Genomic DNA, 26403 nt, shown 5'->3' on the forward strand with positions numbered 1-26403 from the left:
GATTTTTTTTTCTTCCAGCCCTTCGAATATATCATGCCACTTACTTCTGGACTGTAAACTTTCTGCTGAATGATCAGCTGATAGCCTTATGCGGTTTCCCTTGTATGTAACTGTTTTCTTCTCTGTTATTGCTTTTAAAATTCTCTCTTTATCACTACTTTTTGCCATTTTAATTATTATGTGTCTTGGTGTGGATCTGCTTGGGTTGATTTTGTTGGTGGTTCTCTATGCCTCCGGGAGCTGATTTCTTTCTTTCCTTTTTTTTTTTTTTGCAAAATTTGGGAAATTTTCAGCTATTATTTCTTCAAATAAAATTTCTGCCTCCTTTTCTTTCTCTTTTCCTTTGAAGATCCCTAGAATGCAAATGTTATTCTGCTTGATTGTGTCACAAAATTCCCTAAGTCTATTTTCATTTTGTATTTTTTTTTCTCTCACAAGTTCAGCTTGCTTGCTTTCAATTACTCTGTCCTCCAGGTCACTGATCCATTCTTCTGCTTCCAGTAGTTTCTACCTAGTGTATTTTTTATTTCATTTATTGAGTTCATCTCTGATTGGTTTTTTCTTATGTTTTCTATCTCTTTGCTTATTGAGCTCCTCCAATCTTAAGGCTTGTGGGGTATCTTCTATGTATATTATGTACACCCTGCTATTATGGCTGAGCCACTTTTTCCTTCAGTCCAGTCATCTGCAATGGCTCTCTTGCCAGTTTTGGGTCAGGTTTGGTCCATCCTTGTATTGTTAGTGGGGCAGTTTGGGGCTGCCTTGGGCTTGAGCAGAGTCTGACCAGGCATTTGCCAGAGATGCAGCAGCACCAAACTGCAGGGCACTTTTCCTGTTTTGTCTCCTGAGAGGCTTTTGTTGGTGGGTGGGACCTACAGTCAGACCAGCTGTATATCCCTCTTCTACTGCTGGGGCCACAGTCTGATTGTTGTGTGTGGTTATCTGTCCCTCTTCCCTGGGGCAGGAGTCACTTTGGAGTGGCTAGGCTCTGTCAGGGCTGCTTGCACACTGCTAAGCTTGTGACACCACTCTGGATATTCTCTGGCCAAGATCATATTGGAGGGGGTAGATCCACAGAAGTGCAAGGGTGGGGGTGTGCCCAGTGTTAGCAAGGTTTGAACAGGTCTGCTGGTGGAGGGAACCTATAGTTGAGGCCTGGCTGGATACATTGTGTCCACAGAGGAACATGGGTGTGGGACATACCATTAGCAAGTTAGGTAGTGAATGTTGATGCCTAGTTCTTTGGTGGAAATTTCTTATTTTGTGTTGTAAGCTTTCTCTTGTAAAACAGTTGCTTCATAGGGTATGATCTTTCCTCTGACTTTATCCACCTTGATATCATTCCCTCTTCTCTCTTCCTTATCCATCCTGGTCCATTTTTGAACACCCAGATCGTGCCAACTTAGTAAAATATTTTCCTACAACCCCAGCCTATCAAGATTTTTTCCACTTCTGGATTCTTATTTTACTATTAATTAAGGAGGAAGTTAATTATGTGCTGACCTGTGACATCTTTCATAGTACTATCTTGAAATGCTATTAAAATACTTAATTGTTTAATTTTACTTGTTCAAGTCTGGTATCTCCAACTAGATTTTTAAACATCCTGAGGGCATAAACAGTGTCTTACTTTGTATCACTCACCACTGTTGACATAGTACCTTGTATGATAAATTTATGCTAATTAATGGAAACTGGAGACTTGATAATTAGTGGTGAGCACAATAACTTCCTTTATGCCAATTCCAGAGAGTACATCTATATGTAAGGAGAGAATTGGAAAATTTAATATATTAAATCCTCCATATAAAAGCCCATGTTCAGGGGAGACATGTATTTCCACTCTTCTTGTTGCCTTGTGAAGTGACATCCTACCACTTCCAGTTTCTCCTCCTATTTTTACTCACTCGTTCTGGAGGGAGGAGAAGTAAGCAGAGCAAGAGGAATTTGACAGATGAGTTTGAGAAGAAGAAATAGGGTATCCTCATTTCTTAATTCCAGTCTCAGGTTTCCCAGCTTGCGTTGAACATGTGTACTTGTCTGCTCATGGATATCTAGTAACTTAGCAGGACTATTTCTGCCTACTGTGGGGTATCGGTGGGGAAGGCCTGTAATTGTAGCACTGCAGTACTTCTTTAACATAGTGCATAATTTTAATTCTGTCACACATTGTTAGCAAGCCCATTGTGCCCTTCCATCTGAAGCAAACTCTTCAACAGCTTTTTCAGGAACAAAGGTGATATTTTATTTTCATTTTCCTGGCTCTGTGTGTCAATTCTGAACTTGGTTGGTGAAAAAAAAGTGTGTTATTTATAAACCTTTCAATCCTCAAACATGTAAAGAAAGTGTATTTTAGAATTAGTTCTATTAATAGCAGCAATTAACTTTGGAAAAAGGCAGGGGTTCTTGAGAACTAGATTTGGTAAGTTAGTTTTATCTAAAACAGAAACTGCAATGGGTTTCTGAGGCCTCCATGGCACCTGTTCACTCTGCTGATCTGATGCTGTGATGGAGGAGGCTGGTGATGGATGGGAAAGAAGATGATTAGAGCTTGAAGGATGTGATTTCCTTTTAGCCATCCACCACTGGTGGGAGGAAGAAAATGAAGGTGGACAAGTCAAATAGGGGATAAGCCCATGTAAACAAAGTTATGGGAATAAAGAACAGTATTGATGGAGTGAGAAATGGAAGAAAGATACCAGATATCACGGTCAAAGGGCAATTAAGAAAAATTAAGTTCATGAGAGAAAGTGGGAAGTAGAGTTGAATTTAGACTTGAATCTAGACATTACCATCCATAGTTAGGTTGGGATCATTCTTTTGAGCAACTCAGTTTGGAATCAAGACTTTTATAATGCAAAAAAGAAAAGTGAGGTCCCAAAAGATACTTCTTTGAGGTCACAGTTCTTTTCAGAACTCATTTTGCCAAAGTTGAGAACTTCTATTCTCTGGACATTGGATGGGGATTGGGAGAGTCAGAGTTAAGTTTGGAGAGGCCAGATGAATGAGACTACACACACACCCACATGCACACATACTCGCATACACACAAGCACATACCACACATGTACACACACACCACACCAAATACACCACACACACATGCACATACACCTGCACATGAACAACACACACAAGCACATACATGTTCGCACATGCCCATATGCCAGACACATGCAAATATATCACACTCATAGGACACACACAATACATATACATGCACACACATGTACAAACACACTTAATTCAAACAATTCCACTTTTATGTTCTTTATAGACTAGAATTCTGAGTAAAATATCTTAGAATGAATGGTTCCTTTTACTAAACTAAGTTTAGAAAACTACTGCACCAGTGTGGTAGCCCTTATTTTGATATCCGGTTGACTGCTGGGTATAAAACTTACTAATACTATACTAAGGGAAGAGGAGATTTTTTGCTTATCTTGTGAAATCTCATGCCTTTTCCACACTTTTTTTCTCCCAGAGGGGCTGACGAGGGCATATCTAACAAATAGGGCTTTGTCATTTAAAGGATGGTCCACAGACCGACTCCATCAACATGACTTGAGAGCTTGTTAGGAATGGAGACTCTCAGGACCCATTCTGGAACCCTAGATTTAGAATCTGTATTTTAACAAAATCAGGTTGATAAGTTCCCATCTAGTTGATCTGTATGATTTTTCCAATTTCTGAAATGTTATGAATTTTGAATATTTAACTGTAACATATTCTTTTTATAATTCTATAATCAAAGGAGTAATTTCAGCTTTGGAAGTTAACTGTGATGTCTTCACTCTTATGAATCCATCCATTACACATTGCACACATGAACACAGTGGTTATTGCATTATCATGAGTGTTAACACCATTTCCCATCAAGAAACTGATTAAACTTAAAATCTACCATCAAATTTTTTACTTAAAAATGTATTTTCAAAAAAGTATTGAAACTGTGAATGGGAGAAACGATTTAAGATGGGTCATTATAGCTCCTCAGTGTATCATGATGAACATGTTTGGATTTTGTGGAATAATGTCATGTGGAGGGGAAGAAACCCTTTCTTAATTAGCTCATTAGCTCTGATTTTACTTTACAGTGTAAACAGTCTTTTGCAGAAGTCATAATTACTTATAGATGCTAATGCTGACTGTACTTTAAAATCTAAAAATTACTGTCATTGGAGTTGTGTCTTGAAAATATGTTTATCTATCCTTGTGCAAATGCTTTCTAGAATCCTGGAAAGCACTTAAAATTTTTTTTTGAGGCACTTAAGCTCAACAGCTAATGGAAGATCATGTATTTAAATAATTTACGCTTCCATCTGGTTTGAAGAACACCAGGTGGAAGTGGCTGATCAGGATGAGTCTGTTACGTGGAAGGAAATGTTTGCTCAAAATAAATGAAAGGCAAACATTTACATGAGCCCCATCTTTTTGTCTGTGTGGGTGACTCCTGTTTCCTGCTGTAATATTCTCTGGTCTTGGATTCTGTCTTTTACATTCACTGTGTATTGATGAGATTCCAGAAGGAGCATGATGAACTGAGTGATTTCCACTCTTTTATTTTCTTCTTCACAATCTTTTGATCATAAGCAATTATTGTGTCTTTTTCTTGTCCTTCCTGCATGCCAACCTGAAATCAAAAGGGGCTGTCCCCTTGCTGTAGGAGAGAGAAAGCAGAGCTTCCTGGATGTGCTTCTCCTTGTTGCTGGGCCAACTGGCAAATTTTACGTTTCCCACTGAGCATCACAGTGTGTTGTCAAAAGCGTGGTTTTGTGAGTTGACTTTTGATAGGCACTTACTGTATCTTACCTGTCAACACCGCAGTGGACTTCCTCATTTACAGCATGTGGCTTGCAAGCACAGACCAAACCCTTCAAGCCAAGAAGAGTCCTACAGAGCACATAGCTCCACTTTCCAGCTCTCTTCTGTTCATTGTGCTTGTCAGACACATTCTCCCATGCGTGGACTTTTTGGGTGTGTGTCAGTGTCTGTGTGTCTGTGTGTGTCATTTTAGGGTAGATAAAAGGAACAGAACCATTCCTGCTGTTAATGCTACAAAGACGAAAATGGAACTTTTTGTTCTGGCATCATAAGTAGGAATTACTGGCTATGGAGGGCATTTGTTCCCAGGGTTATAAACCAACTCACCTAATGATTTCTCAGCTTACATGGGAGAGTATGAAAATGATTACCACAAACTGAGTTAACACTGAGAAACACAGCCTTTTTAGTCCACATATTTTGAAATATCATGGCCTCCATACTCTACCAGTAGAACACTAAAGTTTACTTCCCTAGCCTCTAAGACTCTCCAGGGAAAAAGATCACAAAATCTGCAGCAGCTTCAAATTCATCTTTTCCAGAGCCAAATGAAATACAAATTCCAAATGTTTCGAATTTTATTCTAGGTTTAGAAATAACACTTTTTCAAGTCAGTTCTAAATTTGACAACATCCCCTCTCTCATTGCTAGAAACAAGGCTGGGCTGGGCTGGGCTAGGGATAGGGTACCCTGAGTATTACCCGGAATGACTGCTTCTCCAGCCATCACAACTACGTGAGAATTTCTGAGGGAGGGGCCCTTTCATTTATTGTAAAATAAATTGATAATGGGGTCCTTAAAAATTGTTTGATGGAATTGTTTGGGGCATTCGTAGATCTTGTTAGCCACTCCACTTGAAACAAGCAGTAGTCATTCCTGTCATCACTTCCCTTGTTTAGCCCTTGGCTACACTTTTGGGTGTGGACTGCAAAGGAGGCTCAGTAGGAAACATAGGCATTGAGACAGCCCTGTGGCCTCCTCTCCTCTTTCCCAGGATGGCCTAGAAGCCTCAGGGGTGGTTGAGTCTAGTATATATGGAACTGGGGGGCTCTCAGTAGTCCTCATGTTCCCCTCAACTGGTGCCAGTCCTGGTGTCACTGTGGGTAGCTGCTCCTGCCTTACCAAAGGTAGAAGGCATATGGCAGAACCGATTTAGTAAGCTTAGCAAGAATGCTGTTTAATAACTTAGTCATTGGGGGTGCCGGGGTGGCTCAGTGGGTTAAAGCCTCTGCCTTCAGCTCGGGTCATGATCCTGGGGTCCTGGGATCGAGCCCCGCATTGGGCTCTCTGCTCTGCGGGGAGCCTGCTTCCTCCTCTCTCTCTGCCTGTCTCTGCCTGCTTGTGATCTCTCTCTGTCAAATAAATAAATAAAATCTTAAAAAAATAACTTAGTCATTGTGTTGGACAAGTGGGTTTATGAGGCATACTTGAAAATACCTTTGTTCATCTTCCCCACTGCTTGTTTTTCTCCTGCCCTAAGGGCCAGTTCTTGATTTTCTGATTACCTCCAGATAACAAAAGATCCTCTGATTGTCATCCGTAACTGATTTCAGTTCAGTAGTTAATACGTCAAACTAGCGTAGTAAGTAAAACACCTGTTTCCATTTAATGGCAAACTTTTTCCTTAGCTTGGGCTAGTTACAAGCAGCCCCCCGGTAGGCTTGTGGGGGCTGCTGGGGTGCTAGTGCTGGTGCCACTTGCCCTGTACAGTGCTCTGTCTCGCCAGGGCCGTAGTTAGAGATGGTATGGAAGAGGAGAGGGAGGCAGGAAGCTCACACTGTTGGCATGGGTGCTCCCTGGATTTGGGAGATTGGTAAAACTACATTTCTCTTGTAGGACATGCATACACGTACACACACACACACACATACATACCTGTGAGTGTGTCTCTCCTGGTTGGTCACATATGTGGTCCTCAGCCCTGGGGATTCAGCAGTTCACACTGATGGGGTCTCTTCATCTGTTTAGGTAGGTCCTATGTTAGTATTATGCTGGCTTGCTTATATGAGAGGCCACATCTGGGGATACTCAGGAATCCTTTGCTGCAACAAACCCTGGAGGCATATGCAAGGCATGACAACAAATTCTACTTCACTATCAGAGGAGCTGGCCATCATCTTTCTCCCTTTGGAAATTCCAGGGTCAGACACCAGTCCATGGTGTCTCCCAGCTCTGGGGGATGTATGCCAGGCTTTCAGAGGGATCCCACCGAAGTCTTTTCCTTAAATGTGAAGGGAGGGGCATGCACTGACTTTATACTCCAAGCTCCTCAATCTTGGGGAGGGTTGGCACTCACAGCATATAGTAGAGTGGCTCTGCAAAAAGTCCTTTAATAATCAAACTGCTTTTTCAGTCCCCCCCAGTTCTTTCTAGGCTGAGGATGAGTAGTGAGCAAAGTGTTGAATAACGGTTTTTAACCAAGTCCCGTGCATGTTCTGACTGGTGGCCTTGTGTCTCGTTTTGTAATATATTTACTGTCTTGGGGCCTCTGCTGAAATTAAAGTCAAAATGGTTTATTTAGCATCTGGCTACATTAAATCAAAGTTTGAGTTTGAAAATCCAGGTTTTATGTTCGTACAGATATGTGAATATCTATGCATCCTCAGTTGAACAACTTAAAATTTAAAGTTTCTCTTCTGCTTTCTCTTTAATTACATGTGCATTTGAATGAAGAGCTTACAGGGGAAACAAAATCTTTCCAAAGTAGAGAAGTTCTATTGCTCATTTCTAACCAGATGATATTGTGGGGAAACCCCTAAATAGTTCTATGATGTAGACAGAAGAATTATTGTTCAATCTGGACCCCTATTTCTAACAGCATGATCTTCTTCAGCAGCAAGGTGCAATAGTATTCAAAATGAAAGAGGTGATATCATGGAGCGCCTGGGTGGCTCAGTCAGTTAGGCATCTTCCTTTGGCTCAGGTCATGATCCCAGGGTCCTGGGATCAAGCCCCATCTTGAGCTCCCTGCTTGGCCAGGAGCCTGCTTCTCCCTCTCCCTCTGCCTACTGTTCCCCCTGCGTACTTTCTCTCTCTGTCAAATAAATAAGTAAAATCTTAAAAAAAAGAAGTGATCCACAACACAAGCAGTAATTAACCAAACAGCTAGCAGTTATGGAATATGCACTCTGTTTCAGATGTTAAGCCAAGATCTTGGAGGAGTTTGGTCTTCAGACCCTCACAATAGCCCCGTGTGAGGGGGCTGCTATTATTCTCCTTTGATGGAGTTTTAATGACTTGCAGAGGTTCATATAGACTTCAGTCCAGGATATCTAACCTCATAGCATATTTTCTTAAAAAGATTGAAAAGAGAATTAGGAGGGATTTGGAGTTCTGAGAAATATTTTCTTGTGAAATGGGATTGTAGAGTTTTATATGCTGTCATATTCCCTTGACTTCACTTAGTTTCAGCCATTTTATTGAATTTATTTTAAATAATCTTGCTCACTGAACATGACCTATTTTTGTGGGCATGGGAATATCAGGACAAAAGGGCAAGTTTGGGGGCACCTGAGTGGCTCAGTGGGTTAAGGCCTCTGCCTTCTGCTCAGGTCATGATCCCAGGGTCCTGGGATTGAGACCCACCTCGGGCTCTCTGTTCAGCGGGGAGCCTGTTTCCTCCTCTCTCTCTCTGCCTGCCTCTCTGCCTACTTGTGATCTCTGTCTGTCAAATAAATAAATAAATATTTAAAAAGAAAGGGCAAGTTTTTTTTTTTTTTTTTTGTAAACTACTTTACTGAGGTATGATTGTCATGTAAAACGTGGTATGTATTAAATGTATACAATTTGATGAATTTGTGGTAAGTATACATCTCTGAAACCATCACCACCATCAGATGTATTTGCCATAGATGTATTTATTATCTCCTAAAATTCCCTCCAGCCTCTCTTGTTAATTAATTATTTTTTTTGTGATAAGAACACTTAACCTAAGATTTACTCTTTTAGCAAATTTTAAGTATACAATATAGTGATAGCTATAGGAACTGTGTGTTTGGTAGATCTCCAGAATTTTCTTATCTTGCATAACTGAGATTTCACGTGACCATCATCTTTACATTGTCTTCTTCCCTGAGCCAAAGGAGCAGGTTTTATAAGAACAGTGCTAAAGGGTCTCCTAGGAACTTTTTTTGCCCCTTTTATCAATGTTTAAGAAACTTCCATTTAGCTCATTTATTTTAATGAAAAGTATGGGTGGCCATTTTTCATTGCTACTTCCTGACTCATCTGATTGTTATTTTCTTAAAGTCAAGGATTTCTTTACTTAAAATGGTTTTAAGACATGGCATGGACAATGTAGTAATCATGTTTTTTTGATTCCCTAAATAAAGGGAAAGGCCATGGAGAACGCAAGTGTACCCATACCCACTGCACATTGATGACTTTCTTTTTCTTCACAGGCATGTGAAAGGACTAGCGTAGACTTAGCCTGTGCCCCTTTCCTTCCTGAATGAGGGAAGATGTGTTTAGGTCAGGCTGTATCTTTCATAGTGTTTCTTTTCTTTTTTTTTTTTTTAAAGATTTTATTTATTTATTTGATAGAGAGAGAGATCACAAGTAGGCAGAGAAGCAGGCGGGGGTTGGGGGGGTGGCGGGAAGCCAGATATGGGGCTTGATCCCAGGACCCCAGGATCATAACCTGAGCTGAAGGCAGAGGCATTGACCCACCGAGCCACCCAGGTATCCCTTTCACAGTGATTCTTAACCACACAGGTTAAGAATCTTGCTGGCTGGTTGTGTGTGTGAGTTTTAGAAAACATAGGGAAACAGTAGACAGAGTAAGAGAACACATGAGTGGAAAGGTTTGGACAATGTGAAAATGGTGCCTCAATAGCATTCCTTTAGTCATTTTGAGTACCTTTGTTCTAAAAGTACTCTGGCTTACAAATTTCCTGAAATGAGAATGATTTTAAAATAGACCAAGATAGGCTTTCCAGATTGGTGGTGGGATTTTCTTCCTTTCTGCCCTCAGCCACCTAAAATTTTAAATTTTAGTTTTCTTTTCTTTTCTTTTTTTTTTTTAAAGATTTTATTTATTTATTTGACAGAGATCACAAGGAGGCAGAGAGGCAGGCAGAGAGAGAGAGAGGAGGAAGCAGGCTCCCTGCTGAGCATGAGCCCCGGCCAGGTGCCCCTTAAATTTTAGTTTTCTTAAAGGTTATGAATCTTATGACCAGTGTGAATAAAAGGAAAGCTCTCCAGAAAACCATGGCATTTTATTGTTGTGTTGAATGTAATCCACATGAAAACAATCTGTCAGATTCAGGACAAGTCCTCTAGACCTCCTATGGACATATTGTTTCCCTTAAGAATTTACTATATAGAATGATTTACTTTTTCCTTTGTTCAATAACAATTTGTTGAGCACCTGTTACGTCTCAGTTGCTGTCTAGGTGTGGGAGTAAAGGGAACAAAATGAGACAAAATCTATGCTTGAATTGAACTTACAGTCTCATGAGTGGAGACAGAAAATGAGCAAAAAAATTAGTAACATATATATGTATTAAAGATACATGCTATGGAGAAAAATAGGGAGTGGGGATATAAAAGCTGGGGTTAAGGGGGGTGGTTTAATATCAAGTAAGAACATTAAGGAGCACTTACTGGGAAGGCGATTTTTGAGAAGATGAGAAGAAAAGCAGGAAGTGAGCTGTGTGAAGATTGGGGAAGGTGCTAGAAACACCATGACTTTTAGGCGATTTGCTGTTTGGGAGGACTCCTTTGGCTTGATCTGCTCTGGCATTGTATCTCTGGAATCAGTTTAGAGCTCAACTAACCTCTCAAAGTAAGGGGAGAGTAAAGCAGTAGGACTTTCAGGGAAAAAAAAAAAAAAAAAGATGGGAAGGAAAAGCCTTCATGTAGCCTGGTGGTGGGTTTAAGGGCCCACCCTTTCTCTGCCAAGGCGATGCTATTCTATTTCATTTCTCAGGTATAGGCTCTGGTGTCTCCTTGAGTTGACTACTTACGCAAAATTTAGCCAACTCTAACACGAGACAGGGTACAGTTCTTAAAGGCCTGCCCTCCATTTTGATGTCAAGTGCAAGTTTGGGGGATTCCCCAAACCACCCTCAGGTTTGAGAATTCTTTAGCACTTGCAGAACTCACTGAAAACTGTTATACTTATGGTTATGGATTATAGCAGATTAAAATCAGCTAAGGGAAGAGATGCATAGGGCAGACTCCAGAGAGTCTAAATGTTAAGCTTCCAATTGTCCTCTCCCTGTGGAGACACAGATAGCATTAACTCTTCCTGGCATCCATGTGTGGCAGTGTGCATGGAGCTTTGCCAACAGGGGAAGCTCATCCGAGCCTGGGTGTCCAGAGTTTTTATTGGCACTCAGTCACTTCTCATCTGCATGTCCTTTAGTTTCCAGCTCTTCTGGACATTAGGTTGACACCCTTAGACTCTAGTTCCTCCTGAGAGCAACAGAAATTGCTTGGCCTAACATAAATCACATCGTTGAACTCCTTGGTGGCCAAAGCCCCCAGGCAAACAAAGACAGTCCTGCTAGTCATGACATTTCAGGAGTTGAGAGATCAACTCTCAGTAGCTAAAGGCAAAGGCCAGACCTCTCTTTTGGATAAGGTTAATTTTTCACTATACGGTTTGTAATATGCAGTTATTTTTCTCCGACATTTTTGTTTTTAGAACATCACTCATTACCTCTCTTCATTTAAAAATCCACATGAGAGGTGAGGAGGCAGAAGTAGAGCTGGGGGCTCTTCATCTGCACACATGAGGGGACCACATATTTCACATTTGCATCTTAAGTTTCTTTACTATTGAATATAGAGTAGATGGCTTTAAATAACATTCTTCTCATTGTCTTTTGTCCCTTTTTGGGGCAAGAGGAAAAACACGAATTCATGGACGAAAATATGTATATATTCCGTACAAAATCATTGAAGGTAAGTAAACTAATAGCACATAGATTTAAATGTTTACTGGTTTGTGTCAGTGTCTGGTTATACAATGAATAATTCATATCAAACTAGTAGAATGTAACATTTACATAAAATAATACTTTGCAAATTTATGGTAAGTACTAATTACTTGCCTTATTTGCCATGACTATGATATTAAATATTCATAAAAATGTGATTATTTCTTTGATTTGGCAGGCATTTAGATTTCTCTACAGCTTTTCACACTGCTAATTTTAATCCAGTAAATTATCTGGAAGAAAACAGTATGCAGCCTAAAAACTGTTCAAAATTCACTCCAACATTGAGCACATTATGGACGTAATGATCCATTACAACCAAACTTCAAGAAGGTCTTAGAAGAAAACTGAGAATTAAACAAAGAAATATGGAGGCTATCATCATGATTTGTCAGATATGTTTATTAGGAGATTTTTTTACATATATGATGGACAATTTTTACAAGTACTATCCTGATCTATAATAAACACATTTTGAGATGTTTTGCTCCCGCCGGGGGCCAGTTTAAGAGAATTTACCAGGACTCTGCCAGTGTTCATTTCCCAGCTTGATGTTCAGTGAGATTATTTGTGAAGGCACATTAATGCAAGAATCTGAACTGTCGGTAAGTGTGCTCGAAATGCGCCTTATGGGATCAGAGGGGACGCCTCCTCCCTTCCTCCCCTGCTCCTGTTTAAGTTGTGGGTTCTCATCTTCTATAAAACAAAATCAGAGTTCAATGGCACAAAACTCATATCAGAGGAGACTGTATGGCATTACCTGATTGTTTCAGATTCTGTTAACTTATAAGCATTCTGGTAATAATTTGCCAGCTTTTTTTTTTTTTAAATTCAGTGAACACAAAATGAATCTCTCTCATGGCTATTTGGCATTCTGTAGTCAAAAAATTCAGAGAGGGAAAGGAGGATTTCTCTTGGGATCCAAAGGCTTAAGGACATACAAGAAAAAGGGAGGTAGTAGTGGAAGGGGGTGGAGAATGTCAAGTGTGAGTTTGCTCATCAGAAAGTAGTTGGAGGGAGATGTCAGAGAGGGACCAGACACAGTGCCTCTCTTGTTTACACCACAGCTTCTGTCACTGAATCTCTATGAGCCAAAGACATTATAGAACCCAGAGTTCCTTTGAGAGCTAGTATTCAACAGGGTGAGTTTTATTAATTCAGTACCTGGAGCTAGAGCTAGGAAGCGCTCCCAGATTTGTTCTTACCTATTTATGAAAGGTGCTTGAATCAGGTCAGGGCTATGATACTGAATAACAATAAAGTTAACTCTGAAAAGTGTTGTGTTTAAAATATAACCCCCCCAAATCAGAGGTTTGTAATTTGAGACTAACAGAAGAGGACAGGTGGTGTGATGTACAGACAAAAGAGGGCCCTTCTTTCACAAACAGTAAGGAAAACATGAAATGAAGATTAAGACTGGAGATTTAAATGGGTAGCAACTCAACAAAGTTTATAAACCTGTAAGTATGAATGCTCTGCTTTGTTTGTCCTTAAAAGTGACAATGACTGGGGTGCCTGGGTGGCTCAGTTGGTTGAATGGCTGCCTTCTGCTTGGGTCATAATCCCAGGGTCCTGGGATGGAGCCCTACATCAGGCTCCCTGCTTAGCAGGGAGTCTGCTTCTCCCTTTCCCTCTGTTGCTCCCCTTGTTTGTGCGCTTTCTGTCAAATAAGTAAATAAAATCTTTAAAAAAAAAGTGATTATGACCTGATAACCAATGCTAACATCATGGATGCTTAACAGCAGGTTCTGAAGAAAGATAACTTGGTTTGTTTATTATGCCAGGAGGCAACACAGCTTAGTAGTAAGGTTGGGAACAGACAGATGGGGGCACCAGTTCTGTCTGCTCCCGACTTCTAAAAAGTATGACTTCTAATAAGTTATTCAACTTCTCTCTGCCTCAGTTTCCTCATCTGAACTGGGGAGGAACAATATTCATCTCATAGGATTGTTGGGAGGATATACTAGGAATGTTTCTATAAAGGCTTAGCATAGTGTCTGACATGTGGTGAGCGCTTAGTAAATTTTAGCTTGTATTATTATGCCTATTACATTTAGGAAACTAAAACAGAAAAAAAAATCAATTACTTAAATGTCTGTTCATATGAAGAGAGACTTCAGATATTTGATATTTGCCAAAATGTTTGAATTGACTGTACTGCATGATTTTGTGATAGTAGAAAACTAGCATAATCTAGATAAGTCAAAGATGGCCACTGAAGGCCTCCCAACTCAGTCTTGGGTTTAAGCAGGAATTAACAAAGTAGACATTTCAGTATGAGATTCAGGATAAACCTTGGTTCTAGAACACTTCTGATTCTGGTTGGTCTGGATATATTCTAGACCAGGAATTCATGATCTGGAATCCATGAGTAACTAGAGTTTAGGATTATTACTTATAGATTTTTTAAGGAATGCTTGTTAATGCCTGGAAATGGGATACAAAACTGAAGGTATACGCATTTTTCTGGGCAGAAGGTCCATAACTTTGATCAGATTATTAAAGGGTTTATGACTCTTCAGATGTTCAGAATAATTGGTCCGGATCATGTGGGCTTTTAATGAGCACTACCTAGAAGCAAATAAGGTTCCAGATTCCCAGTGAGTCTGAGCGGTGATTAGGAGAGCAGGAATCTTGTCTTTGTTCTGGAATTAGGAGGCTATCTATGATGTGTTAGCTTTTTTGGCAAGCACTTCACAATGAGCTTGTACTAAACAAAATTGATATGGTCATTCTCCCAAATGTCACTCTTTCGCTATAGCCACCTCATCCTTCCTTATGTAATTGTTATTTTGAGTTCCAGTACCAGACTTTCCATTTATAACAAATGTTACAATCATGCTATATAATCATGTTAGATCTTCCCATAATTTTACTACATTTAAATAATTTTGAATCCTGACTCTGTCATTCAATTCATTTTATGACACTTGCAATTTCCTTTTAGTCATAAATTTGATAATCATGCCACCTAAATAAATATGGAAAATCCTGTGTCCATTTAAGAAAATTCTTTTTCTTTTTTGGAAAAAAATATATTCAGGCTTGATAAACTTTTTCAACACAAAACACTGTAATCATCTTTCTGGCAAAATACGAATGATATTTACAGAACAATTTTTGAGTCCCTTGTTACAATGTTGAACTGATAAATTAGGGAAAAGCAAGAATAGATTGAAATATGTTACTCCTTTTTAGCCAAAGCCTTCTTGTGTCATTGTTTTGAAAATTAGCAATGATACATGAATATGATTTGCCTAAATTGAGGCTATAAAAAAAACAACGCAAAGAACGTTGTAGTAGAGTGTGAAACTATTCTGACCCAATTTTTACTTCCCTAACAAACCCACACAAAGTCCTCAGAAAATCTGCTGCAAGATGGCACAGTATAAAAAAGCTATGTATAAGTTAACCCCACCCACATCCCTCTCCCCACCTAGGTTGCTATCGGTACTTCTTACAATGAAAAAAAAATGTAAACCGTGTGCTTGCTTGCTTTCTCTGAAGTCTATGCACCACCTACTGAATTGCTTTTCCAAGCTATGACCAACCTTCTCAAGAGCCTGCTCACCAGGTTTGAGACACAAAGCTGCCTTGAAATCGAAGATTCGGTCTGATGGAGCCTCTCCAGTTCCTGATGCTAATCATAGAACTGGAGGCTGCTCTTTCAGGAAAGCAGAACCTTCACGTTTTAAAGAGGGGAAAATCCTACCTTCCAAGAAAACTGCAGAGTATATACCTCTTCCCTTTCCACTAGTCAGCTCCCCCAAGCTGATTTATTATTATTATTATTATTATTATTATTATTATAATTATTAATTACCCTGACGAGGACTTGTGGATTCACCACAAGCATCTCCTTACTATGGGCAGAGAGTCATAGAGAGCCTCTACTTCCCAGGAAGTTTCTGACTCAGGGAGGGGTCAGAGTGGTGTGCGGCGGCTGTTAGCAGCTGTGGGCACCATCTGACTGATCCGAGCATGTCCTCCGAGCTGCCTCAACAATATGTGGAGCTTATGGGAGATCCAGGCCCGGCTGCCGGGTGTCATTTCCTATAAGGGAACCGGCTGAATTGGCGCCGGTTCTGTCCTCGGCAAATGTGCCTAGTGGAACAAGTGGGGTCTTCATTTACCCAGAGTCTCTGAAAGGAACACAAAGGGCCGAGAAGATGGTTTCCTTTGTTAACACGGAGATAACATTGTTTGCCTATGTTAATTTAAAAGGAGGACCCAAAACATGAGACATCTGGTTTTTAAAAGTCAAATCTGTGCCCTCTTCTTGGGGTTTTTCGTTTAATTGGGGTATAATTAAAAACATTGAAAAAAAAAATGGGAGAAATCAGCTAGAGAGTTTCCATTCCTGGGACTTTCACCCCACCTGAGATCAAACAGACCCTTGATTGTGTTTAAAAAGCCCAACTTTTGTTTTGCAGATGGTGCAGTTGACCAATGCTGCCATTCTTTGGCTGGATGAAGAGAGGTCAGCCCTCTGGAGTCTGGGATAGTTTTTCTGACAGTGTAGAGAGTATTAGCCTGAGCTGCTTGAAATATGTGATGTCTAGAAACAGAGGGAATAGTATTTATTGTAGCTTATGTGCACATTGTGTGGGCTTTTAGCTGTTGAATCAGAGGTCCCGCTCTTTAAATGTCATTGCACTGCCCTGTCGTGTTGTTGCTGCTGGGAAAGAAACTACAGAAACTTTAAAGAAAAGGCATCCATGAGTCCATTGGCACCCAAGAGCACCATTGAGTTTCAGGAAGAAGGAACTTAAGACCATGCAAAGCAGTGCATTGACACATTATTTGCCTAGCACTGTTTAGAGGAGAGTTTACCTTCTGCATCTGGAGGATAAGCATAGATTAAGAGTGTATTAGTGTCCTAGGGCTGTCCTAAATACCAAAAATACCAAAAAGGGTGGCTTAAAACAACAGGCATTTATTGTCTCCCCATTTTAGAGGCCATAAGTCTAAAGTCAGGTGTTACCAGGATTATACCCCCTCTAAAGCCCTCCAGCTTCTGGAGCCTCAGATGTTCTTTGGCTTGTGGCAGCAGATCTCCAGTCATTGCCTCTGTCTTCACATGGCCTTCTCTCTGTGTCCCTGTGTCTTCATGTGGCTGTCCTCTTTTTGTCTCTCTTTTTCCTTATAAGGACCCAGTTATATTGGATTAATGACCACATCTTAACTAACTGCAACCGGAACTACTCCAATTCCAAGTAAGGTCACATTCCGAGGTGCTGGGAATTAGGACTTCAATGTACCTTTTTTGGGGTACACAATTCAAACACGAAGACCTAGCATTAAAGGAAGGTAGACTGAAGGGGAATTAAGAAATGAACTCTGTTACTCTTCATTTCGTGTTAGGTTTAAAGTTGGTTAGGAATTAGGATAGGTGATGGAGGTGCTGCTGTGGGATTTGGCAGTACCGACTGAAGGCAGAAATTTAATACTTAGAGTTGCCAGGAACTGTGGAAAGGAGCAGTATTAGAATTAACAAGATTTATAAATGAAGGCCATGCCAAGACAAAATTTGTTGGCACCATAGATTGTCTTTGGATCTGATGAATTGGAAAAACTCTTTGTGAGAATGCTCCATCACAGAAAGATAGTGGCTTTGTGATGGGTGTCATGTATTTTTAGAGGTGACAAAGCCTACTTTTTCAGTCAAAAGTAAATACAAAGCCCTGGCTTAGTGTCATGTTCTATATTTTGGATACACAAAAGTAACATATGATACTCCCTTATAGTTAAAGAAATCTAACCAGAAGGGTTTGGGAAGAAGGTTTTTACGGTGAACTGAAGTTCTACTTTTATCAGGAGTCTCATTTTATCACCATTCTTATTTCTTATTGTGGGACCCTTAGAGGAAGTGATACAGTTACTCCGGGATATTTTCTAGCTTACTGGTAGCTGAAAGGTTGCAAATGACAAAATCTTCCCCTTAGGGTCCAATGATTAGTTTTTCTACCTTGACAGTTACTTTTCCTGGGTTCCATGGGTAAAAGGAACAACTCAGTCACCTTATCTCAAACAAAACTAAACTCAAAAGACATTTATTTATTAGTAGTCTGAAGGAAACAGTAGTAGAAGATACAGTACTGATTGTGTTCCCGAGACTGTATCGGTTGTGTCTTGGACATTCTTCACTGTGCTCCTGGGCCCACTTCTTCAGCAAAGTTGGGGAATGATCACGCAGGAGGACACTGAGCCAAATGCTCATAGCGATGCAGAAGTCAAGTGGAGTGTGTCAGACTCAAACCTCCCTTTGTCTGAATTCAGAGTCTAAATACCTATTGCCTGCTCTTTAGGAACTAATGGTTAAGGAGGGAGCAGAACTTTTCAGGGCTGTACAAATAGTATGAACAGAAGCAAAAAATAGTCTACCCAAAAACACTTCTTATTGGGTGCCAACTATGTGCCACGTGCTTTGAAGATAGACATTTTTACTCATTATGTAATTAATCTAGACACTTGTATGTGCTATCTCTTCTCCCAAAAACCATACAAAATGTTATTCCCCATTTTCCAACCGAGATGGTTTTCCAAAGGCAATACAGATAGTAGTTGTTGGAGGTGGGCTTTGCACAACTGCAACTGGTAAATAGAGAATGGCGATCATTTTGAATTATCTGGAACAGAAGCACCTTGTTAGTGAGCGTGAGAGATAAAATTGGAAGTGTGTGGGCAATTGATGGAGGGTTCTGAATGTAAGCCTGAGGGAATGCATCTATGACAGCGATATTACCAAGCAACTGCAGTTTTTGAGCAGCTGGGTAAAGTGATGAAAACAATATTGAAGAAGAGGAATCCAACATTTATGAGAGGAGAAAATAGAGGCAAGGAAACCAGCCAGAAGGTTTTTACAGTAATTGAGGCATAAGTTGAATTAAGCCTTCTGTGTGTGGGGGCTGTGGAAAAGAAAAGAAAGGGAGTTTGTTTGTTTACACCTTGTCTCGCTCCAAAGAAGACTTTAAGGTAGTTTGCAAGAATCTTTGAAATACAGCAAAGGAATGCAATGAGTGGCATGGGGGAAAAACATAAAAACAAACAAAGGTAATGAACTAGAAGTAAGGCCAGTGCATTTCTGATGTGGAAGGTGTCCTGCTCATCTACAACATAATTGAATAAGGGAATAAATCTGTATGTTCCAGAAATACAACTCTGTTCCTCTGGCTTAATGCAGGGGTGAATTTTAAAGTATATAGAAGAATTTGGGGGGCTACATACTCTTTAGGCAATCCAAAACTTGCACAACTTTTGATAAATATTACATGGCATTAAGTTGAAGTAATAGGACTGTGTTTATTGAATGCCAGAGATAAAAACCAGAAACCTATTCCTTAATCAAAGTCAAGCTGGTTAACATTGTTTTTGACATCTCCTTTTCAGAAAGGAGATGTGCCTGGGTAGACTACCCTAACTTCACTCATGGAGGAGTCAAGAATATGCTTGGGAGGGATAAAGATTCTCATGAGAAAAAAAAAAAAATGCATTAACTAAGTGGCGATCCTGGCCTCCAGTTTCAACTTCATGTAACACATCCATTTGAGAAATTTTTAAGGCAAATGGAAAACTAATATCACAAACATAAATATCTACATAAACCATAGAATTTTAGTTTTTCTAGTTTAACGCAAAACTTCCCGGATGTCCTTCAAATAGATTAACTCTATTAGGATGCGTATTTGGAATGAGCTAACTTTCTGCATGGTATGGAATAGGGATTAACGGAGAGGCATTAAGTGATGAATCACAGGGGTTAGAGCACAGTAGGGAGAAGAGAATGAGGCTGTACCCTTAGTCTATTCCTGTTAGACACTATCAGGGACTCTTAGTTGCAAACAACAAAATCCTTACTCCTACTAGTTATAGCAGAAAAAGCATTTGTTAAAAAAATTTTTGACTGGTTCCCTCAGCATGAAGTACATTTTACCTTGTGGCATTCACATATCCATACCTGTTTTCATATATACATAAAGCAAAGTTTGAGTGGAGCAATACCTCTTGCTTTATGAGATTTAAACGTTCTTCTTGTTCTATTCTGTTGCATTTTAAGAAATTGCTGGTTGTAATTCGCTAAATGGATTTTACATCTTACTAATTGGTTGTGAACAATAGTTTAAAAAAAAACCCCACCATACTAAGGATTGTCAGATAGCTCTGGAATTTCTGGGATTGGCAAGTTAGGTTGGAGGTAATGCAGCCAGTCACAATAGTAAATGCACACCATAACTCAGCTTGAGTGAGTCACTGCTTCTTGTACCACCTGAGCTCATAGCCTTGATATGGAACACCAAGTACCAGAAATTCCACTACTCTTTTCCACAGAAGCTGGATGCATCCTTTGCCACCCTACTCTGAAAATGGATTCTGCCACAGCCCTGCTTCCTTGGGTTGTTTAATTCCAAACTCAAAGCTCCCATGAGTGTGTCTGTTGCTAGAGCCTGATGGACTGGTGCCTCAGCTGCAAGGAGAATACATTTTCTGTCTTCTTTCCTGGGAAGGCAGAGCTTATACGGTGGGGAAACCCCAAACACTGAGTATTTGTTGTGGAGGTGTTGGGCAGGTAAAAAAAAATGGCAGGTGCTCATTGCATCCCAGATAAATGGTGGCTTACACTCAGTTGATTGCAGAAAATAATTCATATTGAGTGCTTGGTATTCTTCATGATTATAAAATTGAGGGTATAGTAAAGTAGAAGTAGAGAGTACCAAGGTCAGTGTTGAGAGCCACAACAGAAGGCTGAAGTGAGCTATATATTTTGAGCAATAATACATAATAGTTGCTCTTGCTGGTTTTGAACAGAGAGCATTTTTTTCCAGAAACAGTACCAGTCTTATCTTCTAGGGCTTGAAAGAGAATATTTCACATGACAGACAAAGCTAGTATATGGTAATCATACAATCTTCTCTTACAGGAGAGCTCCAGACTTGCAAATTGACAGAATCCTTGATCACTCGTAGTACTCTGATGTGAAGATCTTTCTTAGGCCTAGATGCCAGATGATTACAGAGAAATCTCAAATAGCTAATTATAGGAGGCAATGGTTAGATGAAGGATTAGACACATTTTCGTTCTCTTAGACATGGGCCTTGTAGCATTTAGATGGCTCTTAACAAATGTGATTCTGGCAAATATTGTCAGTTATGGTAATAAACTGGGATATGAGAAGCTGAGAGAATGCAGATATGACTTTTGTTGTTATAATTGTCATCACGACTGTGCATAACAGCCGGAAGGCAGAACAAGTGACTTAACTAAGGCATAATTGTTCATGGTAGTAGTATTGATAATTTATTGTTTGTGTTATGCTGATTTGATTTGGTGGGGGGGGAGCTATCCTAGTTAAATAAAGATATTAACATTTTATTTTATTCAGAATTTTTTGAGCTCCTGTTAATAGTACTTAGGTTCTGTTCCTTATTAAGTCAATTGTTCAGGAAGAGAGAATAGCTTGAATGATTAATAAACCTAAGGATGGTCATCATTTATCTAAGTTAATTGTTGGTTGCTTTAAAGGATAAAGGAAGAGAAAGAGAAATCATGAAATATGTGCCCAAATGGGCCAAATACCATTATTCTAAATCTCAGAGCTCAGTTCAGAGTTGAGAAGAATTTTAGGATGTGTGGTCTTAATTGAGTATTGCTAGTTGAGTACAGCTTGAGGAAAACACACAACTCTGTTGTCTGATCTCACTTTAAATTTATGACTCCTAAGTTCCTGTGAGCCCTTAGTGCAATCCTGTGATCCTACTACATTTCACTAGCCAGTTCATTTTCTTGATCTCCTACATGATTATTTCCTGCCTTCTTTTCTCCAACAGATCTCCAACATTACCTCTCCATTCATTACTCTATACTGATAACCTCCCATCATTGACAACATAGAAGCAATCTGAAGAGAGCCTCCATACAGTGCCGTTCCCAAATCTACCAACTCACTTGTATTTGTCCCCACATCCACTTCCTTCTGGCCTACAATAATTAAAGAACTGTCCATACTTCTTTTTTAGTATGTTGGATCCCATTCCTTCTTGCCTACTCAAAGACACGGCATCTCTCTCATATTATTAACCCTCCATAATTCCTGGATTATTCTCATCATCATGTAAGTATACTATTGTAGTCCTGTGTACTATGTTTCTAGCTTCTGTAAACTTGATCCTTTAGTATTTGCCATACTGAAGATATTGGCAATATCTTGGCATATTGAAGATATGGCAGACATCTCATTCTGGACAACTCTTAATATGGCTGAATCACCTTGCTTTGGCCTCCAGCCTTCCTTATTTATATACCCTTCCAGAAACCAATCAGTCAATCAAACACAAACCAGTCAATCTAGAATCGACACCCACAACCACATTCTTTATGAGACTGTCATACTCCGGGCACTATACACCTGCCCTTATCACCCCAGGGTCAAGTACCAGATGACAATGGGCAAATTCTATGCCCCAGGGCCCATTGAAGTTGTTCAAACTAACCAATCCTAAGCCTGCTTGCCTTGCCTGACACTTTTTTTTTCCTGTAGAAACCACAGTGAAGTTCCCTCTCTCTTCTATCTCAAAACTGACCACAGTGTTTCTCACTCTGGCTCCCTGTCCCATGACGGGTACTCTCCCTGTATCTGTGAATATATGACTCACCATCTTTTCAGTGCCAGTTGTCTTCCAAACTGTTGCTCTTACTCTGCCTCAAAATTTCTATTATTACATTATATTTTAAAACACCCTTATTTGGAAAAAAACAGCACCATTCCCTTTTGGTGTTATATTCACTCTTTATATGTACTTTCTTTTTAAACTATATTCATTAGATAGTGATCCTGCCCCCCTCTCAGTTTCCTGTCTTTCTGTTATTTCTTTAATTCCCTCTAGTCAGATTTTTGTCTTTACCACTTTGACGAATTCTCTTACCACAGTAAAATGTTGACTTCTGTTTTGCCAAATTCAAGAGTCCTCATTTTATTTAGTATTTCTGTAATATGTGAGGCAGGTGATTGCTCCCGTCTTGAAAAATTTTTTCTCACTTGCTCTTCTTTTCACTCTCCCTCTTGGTTTTTCCTTATCTACCTTACCTTTTTTCTTAGGTGCCCTTTCTTTCTCCTTCACACAGGTCATCAATTCTTAAACTCTTTGGTCTTATACCTCCTTATGCGCTTTCTTTTTTTTTTTTTAAAGAGCTCTTTACAGTCTTCAGAATTGCTGGGGATCCCAAAGAGCTCTTGCTTATGTGGATTGCTCCTATTGCTAATTACTATATAAGAAATTCAAGCATAAAAATTTAAAAACATTTATTAACTTGCTTAAAAATAACAAACCTGTTGGATATTTTAAAAAAGATTTTATTTATCTATTTGAAAGAGAGAGAGAGAGAGAGAGCACATGCATAAGAAAATATGGGTAGGAGGAAGTGGCAAAGGAAGAATCAGACTCCTCACTGAGCAAGGAGCATGATGCAGGACTTGATCTCATGACGTGAACAGAAGGCAGATGCTTAACTGACTGAGCAACCCAGGTACCCCCAAACCCATTACATTTTAATATAAATAACATTTTTTTATATAGAATAACCATATTTTCCCAAACATTTAGTGAGAAGAGTGTCACAGTTTTACATTTTGCTAATCTCTTTAATGTCCGGGTTAATAAAAAACAGGTGGATTTTCATATCTGCCTCTGCATTTAATCTGCTGCTGCATCACATGTCATGTGGCACCTAGAAAACTCCACTATATTTTTGTGAGAGAATGAGAATGAAAAAGGCAAATGTGATCTTAGTATTGTTATGAAAATAACATTGACCATGTGTGCCTCCTAAAAAAAATCTCAGGGATCTGCAGAGGTCCCTGGCCACATTTTATTCCTGGTTCGCCTAGGTCACCTCACCTGTGTCCTTAAATGCTGTCTCTGAATGTGACTCCAGAAATTTACATCTCATGCTAGATGACTTCTCTGAATGCCAGGAGATGTATTTGTAAATTTCTATTTTGCATCTCCTCTTGTCTAAGAGGCAGTTCAAACTTAACATGTCCCAAATTGGACTCAGTTTACCCCCACAAACTTGATCATCATTCCCCATTCCAATCAATGGATTCCAGTTGCGTGAGCCAAAAAAAGATTGTGTTATTCTTAACTTCTTTTTTTCATATTCCACATCAAATTCATTAGCAGATCATGCTAATCTTGGAAATATTTTTCAAATCCAAACTCTTCTCATGATGTCTGTCACCACTCATCCTACTCCAAGCCACCAGATCTCTTGCTGGGATTATCACAATGAATTCTACCTCCTTGATTTACATTTCATATAGTTCTCCCTATCTGGTCTCTTCACAGGAAACCCAAGGGATCTTTTGGAAATTTGAGTCAGCTTCCTCTAATGGCTTTTGATCTGAATCAACGTAAAATCCACAGCCCCTGCCATGGACTGCAGGACCTCATCTCCTCCCACGCTTCTCTGCATCTCCTGCAACAGGGAGAGACTCTGCTCTTCCTCAAACACACAAAATAGTCTGCCTCAGGGTCTTTGAACTGAGTTCTGTTGGCCAGGAATGCTTTTCCTCTGCACAAACATGTGGCTCAATCCCTTGTTTCCTTTAGGTCACTCCTCAGATGTCACTTTTGGTGACTACCTTGTATACCCCCATGATCATTCTATCTCCTTCTGCTACTTTATTATTTCTCATATCACTTACCACCCCTTCGTTGGTTTGTTATGTACCTATTTGTCTGTTGGCTTTCTCCCTTTCCAGGAGAATGTAAGTTTGAGGGCAGGGGCTTTCTGTTTTGTTTACTTCTGTGTCTCTAGTGCCTGATTGATTGTGGGTACTTGTGCATCAAGGGCAGATGGCCAAGCAGCACATGTACCAGGCCTGCTGGAGCAGTGTTGATGGGGAAAACTCATGGAGACAGGAGCATTAAGAAGTCCCCTGTTGCTCATTGCATTACAGGGCATTGCAAAGAGATGTAGCAACTACATATGTTAGACTCTGGGAGAGGGTCCCTGACTCTTAGGCTATTTGAAAGAGAGATAGAAGAGAGGCCTTTGAAGCTGCATAATCAGATAAGCATCATCCACTTCCCCGAACACAAAAGCATTTCAGAGTGGCAGAGCTTTGGCTCTAGTCCTGTCCTGACAGTTCTATTTGTGTTTGTGATAACACCAGCTCTTTCCTAGCTCTGAGAAGGAGGATGCCCGTGGGGTCCCCTAGTTGTAGCTCTGTGCTGTGACAAGGCCATGGCACAATTTGCCATGTAAACCTTCAAGACTGGGAGTGAAGGACTCCTTCTTACAGCACCGCTGGGAGCTGTGGTCCAAACCTTATATTTGACTAGAGGCCTTTGTCTTAAGTGCTGAGCCATGGTCAGTAGCCATTCAACTTTATGGAAGACTAACTTCTGGCCAACTAGCCTTCAGGACAAGATCACCTTTACCTGCCAACATGTAATAAATATTTATTGGCTCAATTAATATCCTCATGAGGGTGACTGTGTGTAATACAAACAGTCCTCAACTTATAACATTGATTTATGACTGACTACACAAAACAGGGAGGAACAGTGTTAGAGAAGGAAAGTTCTTTGGGATTCATAACAAGAATCTTGGGGCCCCATTAGTATACTGGGGAGGAATTGGGCTATAGAGTCAGCCTCTTAGGCAAATATAGTAAAATATTTTTCCTTAAACCAAGGTAGAGGACTGGTTTTTCTAATGTAGTCCCTATTGATATCCTCGAAGTACCTATTCTCAACCTTCTTAATTTATTTTTCAGTAAAAGTTACCATGAAGAAGATAATACAAAATCATTATATCTTTGTTTAAAAAATAATATTCTAGATTTGTTTGAAATAAACTTCTATTTTTAGTATATTATGGCTTGATAAGTTTGGAGGAGGGCTCTCCAGGTCTAGAAATTTACTCACGTCTTAAAACTTTTTTTTTTTTTTAACCTACAGGAAAACACTTTTACGTGGAGTATAACTTAAATTAAGAATTGGAAGGTAACCTGTTTATAATTTAGGTATTGATTCTTTAGTCTATTTTCTCTAGTGAATTACCTTTGATTATGAGTCACATACAGAAGTTGCTATGCCAATGCACCAGGGTAGCTACTGCAAAAACAAAGGTCAAGAATCTGTGCATTGCAAAGTTAACTTAATATTCCACCATGGCAAGCCGTACCATTTTCTCAACTCCTTTGCAAACTTGTTATTTGTCTTGTGTCCTGACCACACTGCATGAACTGTCCATTCAGAGCCATCAGCTGTCTCTTCATGGTCAATGACGTGTTGTCACACCTCAGCTTTCCCAGCTTCTCTACAGTGTTTCACAGACTTGACCACTTCTCTTCAAACTTTACCTCTTGTCCTAACACAGCACTGTTTTGATTTCTTCCCAATTCCCTTCCATCTTCTTTGTTTGCTTCTCTTCTTCCACTCCAGCTAATTGGAGGAATTCCCCCAAATTCTGACTTTGTAACTTTTCTGAGTTTTATGTTCATAGGCATCACCGTGAACATCTTGTTTCTTGCACAGCTCCCTCCTTAGCCGTCATTTTTATTCTGAGCTGCAGAATCCAGTGCTCTGAAATGTGCAACAACTGTTTAACATCTCTCACTTGCACCTCCTTT

The 26403-nt window shown here is 39.8% G+C and overlaps 2 long non-coding RNA genes across 2 annotated transcripts in view; one reads left to right on the forward strand and one right to left on the reverse strand.

The window, feature by feature from the left end:
* The window catches only part of LOC131826775 (uncharacterized), a 165185-nt gene that overhangs the window by 110402 nt on the left and 28380 nt on the right, over window positions 1-26403 (forward strand). The window lies entirely within an intron of this gene.
* Window positions 25766-26403, reverse strand: part of LOC131826776 (uncharacterized) — a 74612-nt gene continuing 73974 nt past the window's right edge. The window contains exon 4 of the long non-coding RNA XR_009351741.1: window positions 25766-26356. This is a non-coding gene — a long non-coding RNA (uncharacterized LOC131826776). The remainder of the gene's footprint in view (window positions 26357-26403) is intronic.

Source organism: Mustela lutreola, chromosome 3 (assembly GCF_030435805.1).
Source record: "Mustela lutreola isolate mMusLut2 chromosome 3, mMusLut2.pri, whole genome shotgun sequence".
In the NCBI taxonomy this organism is placed as follows: Eukaryota; Metazoa; Chordata; class Mammalia; order Carnivora; family Mustelidae; genus Mustela; species Mustela lutreola.